The sequence below is a fragment of the Rattus rattus genome, chromosome 1, assembly GCF_011064425.1.
Source record: "Rattus rattus isolate New Zealand chromosome 1, Rrattus_CSIRO_v1, whole genome shotgun sequence".
NCBI classification, from domain to species: Eukaryota; Metazoa; Chordata; class Mammalia; order Rodentia; family Muridae; genus Rattus; species Rattus rattus.
In genome coordinates this window covers 193,207,197-193,214,988 of record NC_046154.1, presented here as the reverse complement: position 1 = coordinate 193,214,988, position 7,792 = coordinate 193,207,197, and the positions used below count along the sequence as shown (strand labels likewise).

Sequence of the window (7,792 nt, the reverse complement as noted above, 5' to 3'; positions counted from 1 at the left end):
AGCAACTGAGGCTGCTTCTTCACCAATGGCCTCTCACAGTGCCAAGGCTCAACTGCTCTTCATGACCCTGTCATACCTTCAAAACAAGTACCACCTGGTTAATTCTTACACGTTACCAAATCCAGCTGCATCATCAGGTACAACCTTGGCCATCTCTGGAACACAGCTTCTTTGTGATCTCAGAAAACACTTCCCAGAAGATTTCACCTTAGTGGCGCCAGTCTCCTCTTAATCACCACTAATTTCTTAGCTCTAGCTAACCAGCATCAACTGTCCCAGCAACCCTTTCTATCCTTGATAAAGCTAGAGCCACATAGTGGAAGCTGCTAATTTCTGCTGTTTGCTGGGACTGGAACATCACCCCGCCCCCATTCTATTACATCCTTCACTGCCTAAGCTGGCAGTCCCAGAACTTGCTCTGTAAGCTGACCTTGAACTCAGGCATCTCCATGCCTCTGTCTCCCGAGTTCTAGGACTAAAGTTGTGGCATGTACCACAATCCCTGGACCTAAGCTTTTCTTTACCTGGAGTTTGCTCTGTCCCAGTCTGGCCTTGAAGTCAGAGATCTTGCCTCTCTCCCTCTTGGGATTAAAGGCCCACTATGGCTTGGCCTAAGCTTTTTACTGTACCTCAAGATCTGGATTGAATGCCTATGTCTTCCATTTTCTAGATTATAGTCCATTCCAGATTAAAAGTCCTAAGGAAAATAATAACCAGGTAAAATCACCTAATATGACATAACTATGCCTTGTTCAACTACAAACACAAACAATAAGCTTAGCTGGGTGAGATTTGCCCTGAAATCACCACTCTCTGAGTCAGTTTATAATCACGAACACAGGACTCAGCTCCCTCCCCTTCCCGGTGTGCCTTTATTAGTTAACCTTACATTTTGTAATTTTCCTTTCCAAGTTTGCTATGCTTGATCAAATCTCTCTTCCTGAATGTAAACCAGAGGACAAAGTCTATGCTGGGCTTGTCTGAGACTTCCTTTTGTCAGTGCAATTAATCTTATTCTCTTCACTTTAGCTTTGGCCTCAGGCAGACTCTTCAGACATGGACAAAAATCAGCCTCATTTTTCACCAAAATACCATAGGAACAATCTCTCAGCCGTATACTAAAATTCTTCTCCTCTGAAACCTCTGGAGCCAGGTTTTCACAGTTCAAATAACTCTCCACAACAAAACCTTCCATATTCTTACTAAGAGAGCCCATTAAGCCCCACTTTAAGCATTCCATTGCTTTCCAAATCCAAAGTCCCCAAATCCACATTCTTCCAAACAAGAGCATTGTCAGGCCTATCACAGCAATACCCCAGTCCCTGGTACCAATTTCTGTCTTAATATTTTCATTGCTATAAGGAGACACCATGACCAAGCCAACCTTATAAAAGACAACATTTAATTGGGGCTAACTTACAGGTCCTGAAGTTCAGTCCATTGTCATCATGGCAGTGTTCAGGAGGAGGTGAGAGTTCTACATCTTGTTCCAAAGGTGACCAGGAGAAGACTGTAATCCAGGCAGCTAGAAGGAGGATCTCATTGCCAACTGCCACAGTTGCACACTTTCTGCAACAAGGCCACACCTCCTAGTAGTATCACTGTGACAAACATATTCAAACCACGACAGTGTCTCTTCACAGCAACAGAAAACTGACTAAGACATAGTCCCTTTGGAGGCCATCATAACTCTGCTCTTGGTTTCATTTATAATACCCCCCTTTGTTATATATTCAAGTGAACTAAATTATACATAATACAAAACCTAAATGTCCACAAAGGTTTAGGGATATAGCTCAGTTGGTGGGCTAAGTACTGGGTTCAATCTTCAGTACTCAAGATATATATATATATATATATAATTTATATATATAATTATTTATATATTTATACACGTATTTATATATTAATTATTTATATATATCTATAATATCTCAAAATGAGTGTTTAAGAATGGAAAATGAGAGGCAGAGGGAAAGGGGAACAGAATCAGATATGGGAAGAGATGGGGAGATGTATAGAGGGTCAGGAAAGTGAACAGAAATATTTAGCAATGGGGGATGGGGAATTGGCTGTAGCCACCAAAAAGTCCCAGATGCCAGGACAGCAAGAGGCTCCCAGGACCCAACAAGGATGACATTAACTGAAATACCCAACAAAAGAGAGAGAGAACCTGTAGAGACCATATCCAGAGATTAGGCATGCCCCTCGGTTGAAAGATAGAACCACCTACCCATCTCCAAAATTTTAACCCAGAATTGCCCCTGTCTAAAGGAAACACAGGAGCAAAGAGTGGAGCAGAGACTGAAGGAAAGGCCATCCAGAGACTGACCCACCTGGTGATCCATCCCATATGCAGATACCAAACCCATTCACTACTGCTAATGCCAAGAAGTGCTTGTTGGCAGGAGCCTCATAGAGCTGTCTCCTGAGAGGCTCTGCCAGAGTCTGACCAACACAGATGTGAATGCTCACAGCCAAGCTTTAGACTGAGCACAGGGACACCAATGGAGGAGTTAGAGAAAGGACTGAAGGAGATGAAGGGGTTTGCAACTCCATAGAAAGATCAACAATATCAACCAAGGACCATCAACCATAGAGTACACATGGAAGGACTCATGGCTCCAGCCACATATGTAGCAGAGGATGGGAGGGAAGGCCCTTGGTCCTGTGGAGGCTTGATGCCCCAGTGTAGTGAAATGTGACGAGGTAGGAGTGGTGGGTGGGTGGGTGAGCACCCTCATAGACGTGGCGGGAGGGATGGAATAAGGCATTTGTGGAGGGAAAACTGAGAAAGGGGATAACATTTGAAATGTAAATAAATAAGATAACCAATGAAAAAAAGTGCAAAAAAGAGAGTGGAAAATGAAGCCCCACCCCAGCAATGGGCAGAGACACCTTGTTAATGGTGTTGTTCTTATATCAGTCAGGGGCAGAGCAAATGGCAGGCCTTTGTTCATCCTAGCTTGATGCCTGGCTTGGTAGCCAAAGCTGTCTTCTGCTAGGACTCATAAAGATCAAATCAAATCCAGGTCACACAGGGCAGGAGGGGGAAGACAGAGACCTGCAGATCACCGTGCCATCCACAGACCTGTCCTCCAGTGTATGGCACAGGCAGTTAATAGACACACACTTGCCACCATGCCATACAAGGCAAATGGAGAAAGTCACCCACAGGACCACCAGCTTCATGGCCGACTGCAGCAGCAGCCACTGCAATGAGTAAGTATGTGGTGGACAGAAGGGAGAGAAAGAGAAATGGAGCAGCTTGAGCGCTACGAAGAGAGATGGAACTGAAGACTCGAGGGTAGAGAGGAGTATCCTGAATGATCAGCCCAGCTACCTGGGCCCATAGTGAGGTCCTGGCCCAAGCTGCCACTGAGGTCCATGTCTTAGTCTGTGGCTACACAGTAGCAGGGGTTGGTATTGATGTCTGTGGCTTATATTACGCTAAAGAATATGGGGATGTCCCTGGTCAGGGCAGCCGCCTCAGACCATATGGATGTTCATAAGTGTGTATAACTGGCCCTGTCTCTCACTCAATGTGCTGCTTTGGAGAGCAGGCCCCATCTCTCATCAGTGGCAGCATTCAGGAGAGCAGGCCCTGCACTTCACCCAGGCAGCACAGTGGAGCTGGCCCTGGTTGAGGTGAGGGGTGAACCAGCCCAATTTGAATGTGGGAGAGCTGACCCTACCACTTATCTGCCACCGGGTGATACAGGCACAGAGGTAATGCCACCATCCTACCCTGCCACTATCCCTTGCCCCTTCCCTCACTCAGGAAAGCTGCCTATCGGATCATGAGCTTAGGAGAGCTAGCTCTGCCCATCGCCAATAGCAGAATTCAGAATGAGGAAGAGCAGGCCTCACCACTCGCCTGCAGTGAGGTGGCATGGGTTTGAGGGTGATGCCCTTTTCCCCTTCCTCCTCACCACCGTGGCAGTCAGGAGAGATGGCCTTGGGATCATTAAGGCAGAGCTACCTCTGCCCTTTGCCAGCTGGAACACTTGGGAAATCTGGGGCCCTGCATCTTACCTGGGCATCACAGTAGGGCTGGTCCTGCTTGAGAGTATGTCACTGAACCAGTCCCTGAGGTTGAGAGTGCAGGAGAGCTGGCGTGAGTTGATGTAGGTGCAGGAGCGATGCCTTCCCCCTTCTTCCCTGGTCCTGGGGTATATGAGAGCAGGAGAGCTAGCCCTGCCTCCCCCTCCCCTCTCTACCCCTCATGCCCACCACCCCCGCCAATGGCTATAGCACTAGGGAGAACAGTGCCTGCACCTCATCTGGGTAACACAATGGAACTGGCGCTGGTGGAGGGGGTGAGCCAGCCCTTAGTGTTTGAATGCAGGAGAGCTGGCCCAGCCCCTCACAGGCTGCATCACTTGGGCTCATCATCTTAACTGGACAACACAGTGGAGCTGGCTCTGGAGGCATGGATGCCAGTGAGTTGCCCAGAGGGCATGGCAGCTAGAATGGTAGCATTGGATGGCCTAGCTGGAGCAGGGTTGGAGAATCTGAGTTGGTGCTGCAGATAAGGGAGAGCCAGCTGGATGATTAGTTTAGCTACTACCCAGGCCCAGATCCAGAGCTCTGAATTAACCCACCTCAAAATCTATATAATCTTCCAGAGGTTGTGACTGCTGTCTTGTCCAGCTGTCCCAAAGCTGCAGGATCTCCATGATACAGGGAAGCAACAGGGTAACTGGGAGGAGTGCTGATGAGGATCCAATGTTGATGGTGTCACAGAAGCCAGAGATCTTGAACCAGACCAATGACTCACGGCCTAAATATTTGTAAGTGAAGATATGTGGACAGAGAGATATACTGTGGGGCACACCGTGACACTCTAGAGCTTCCATGGTGAGAAGATGTTTTCTATGCTTTGTTTTTCTTTCGTTGGTGGTGGTGATGGTGATATGAAGTAAGTGTGTATGTGTGTGTGTGTGTGTGTGTGTGTGTGTGTGTGTGTGTGTGTGTGTGTTACCAGGGGGATCGCAAGGGTGAAGGGCAGATATGATTGGATGGGGAGATGAGCAGGACTGGGGTGCATGATATGAAACTCACAGAGAATCAATAAAAACATCTTTAAAAAAGAATGGAAAATGAAGCTAAGATTGAGTCTTAATTATACATCTGCCAAAATGAGGTAATCAAATATAGGGCATATTTCTCCATGGCCAACTTAGCTCTTTGGGTCAAGGCGAGCCACAGCAGAGATGCTCTTGCTAACGCTATGCCAGAATAAAAGCTCTGTTCGAAGTTGTCTTTTTTTATAACAAAGACAGGATAGAGACAGGGATAAACCTCAAAATGAAACTGAACCCAGTTATTATTTCCCCCCTCTCTGGGTGTGTTGCTAACAGTAAATTCTTGAGAGAAGAGAACATCAGAGAGGAAACCCATGGCTACTCTGAGACAAGTAGGAGATGCTCTGTTTTGCCTTCCTTCAGCAGGAAGGTATTAGGCAGCCGTGGTTATTCCTCACATACATTTCAGCCCTCCTGTTTATGCAATGCAAAAGATGGTCAGATAATTGCATTATTGCACTACAAAACAGGCAGCTGAATGTGGAGCGGAACTCAGAAATGGAAACCTTGTCAGTTACTGTTAGAGAATCATCATATGAAACCAATTGTTCATTTTCTTTTCAGTCCATTAGCTACAAGGATGAAGGAGACAGCTCTCCCAACACAGAATATTCCAATTTCCAATTTCACTTAGCACTTCCCTACCCTACTTGGAAAGCAAAATACATTTATATTCTAGACTTAATTTGTTCCTTCTGACTAGGACTTTATTTTTGTCACAGACAACACTGAGTAATTGCTCTCTGGAATGAAGCCTGGAGGACACAGTACCTCTGACACAGATGGGGCTGGTCGGGACTTCTGTTTAGTAGATGGTCTGGTGACAGGAACGCAGTGTCCAGCAACCATTTAGACTCCTGTTTTCAGTTTTAGAAAATTATAAAATGGCTCAGCTCCAACTTGTCTTAATTAATAAAATCTGTATATATATTTAATACACACTAATGTCCTACATAATAGCACTACAGTCAGTAACAGACTGAAAGCAATGGCTGATGAAGATTAGGATGGAGTTGAAAATTTCCTCACACCTAGTGAGGTTGTAGTCACCATGATGTCATAGAACCATACATGACTCACACCTCCACAGTAGAATTGCAGTAAACAAACCTACCACATAACCAGCTGTATAAAAGCATAACACATACAATTATGTGTGGTACACAGCATATAACAACGATAAGTGACTGTGTCTCCACTATCCTATTTATCTTATTTTTGAGGACTTAGTTTTGTCTCTGTTCTTGCAATAAACACCACATAGTAGTTCAAATGAGAAATCCCATTCCCCTCTGTAGAAGGTGCTTAAAATATATGGTCTTATTAAAGGAATTGAGTCACTGGGGGCAGGTCTGAGGTTTAAAAACTTCATACCATTCCCAATGTGCCCTCTCTACTTTGTGATTTTGGTTCAAGATACAGGCCTTCAGCTTCTACTTCAGAGGCATGTCTACCCACTGCCACTTTTCCCCACCAACATGATGATGAATATTTAACCCTCTGGAACTATAAGCCCAAGCAAACACTTTCTTCTACAAATTGCTTTGGTCATGGTAAGCAATAAGAAAGCAATTATGACAGAATTTGATACCAGGAGTGGGGTACTACTATGACAGGCTTGATAGTGATGTTTCTTTGGAGAAATGTGGAAACATTTGCAACTTTGGACTAGAATAGCACTCGAACAATATTGTAAGTAAGGCTTAACAGGCCATGCTAGTAGAAGGTTGGAAGATAGTAGAGCTAAGAACTATGCAGACTGTGAAGGCCCCACCCAGATCAAGAGGTTTCAGATAAACAATAGTAGCAACTGGACTAGATACCATTCTTGTAATAATGTGGCTGCTTTCTATCCATATCCTAAGAATTTGTCAGGAGCTGAATTTTAAAGTAATGAACTAATTTCTTTAGTGGAGGCGATTTCAAGAAACCCTAATATTGACTCTGTTGTATGGTTATCAGCCTTACTCAGTTCTACAGTGAAAAAGAACAAGTGGGACAGAAAGAAATACAAAATGTACAATTTGAAGAGAAAAAAAGGCACTGGAAACTCAATGTTGCTGCCAAGGTTTATGCTGAAAGAGATAAACCTATCATATAACCATCTATATAAAAATACAGCATATATATACATATATATAATATTATTACCATATAACCAGTTATAAAAATATAGCACATACACTTATGTGCAGTACATACTACTTAATAACTATAAGTAACTGTAAGAGTTGTGGTTCTCCAGAGGACTGAGAGGACAGATAGATAGATAGATAGATAAATAGATAGATAGGTAGATAGATAGATAGATAGATAGATAGATAGATAGATAGATAGGTAGATAGGTATATACAGACTGTGATCTAGCTAGTCCAACAATGGCTGTCTACCACAGTAAGGTCTAAAATCCAGTAAGTGTTCAGTCCATAAGGCTGGATGTCTCATCTGGTTTTCAGGATATACCAGAATCCCAAAGAAGTAGGCTCTAATGCCAGTGAACAAATGGACTTGTCAGTGATAGTGAGAGCAAGCAGGCAAAGAACAAAAGCTTCCTTCTTCCTTGTCCATTATATAGGCTACTATCAGAAGCTGTAGCTAAGATTACAGGTAGATCTTCTCACCTCAAAAGATCTGGATTAAAAGTTGGTCTTCCCACTTCAAATGATTTAATTAAAAAAAATCCTTCACAGGTGTACCCAAACACT

The 7,792-nt window shown here is 44.2% G+C and overlaps 1 non-coding gene across 1 annotated transcript; it reads left to right on the top strand.

The window, feature by feature from the left end:
* Nucleotides 1-2,874: 2,874 nt before the first annotated feature.
* LOC116890502 lies at nucleotides 2,875-3,014 on the top strand. The gene has a single exon (XR_004386688.1). It is a non-coding gene; the product is annotated as a small nucleolar RNA SNORA48 (small nucleolar RNA).
* The last annotated feature ends 4,778 nt before the right edge of the window (nucleotides 3,015-7,792 follow it).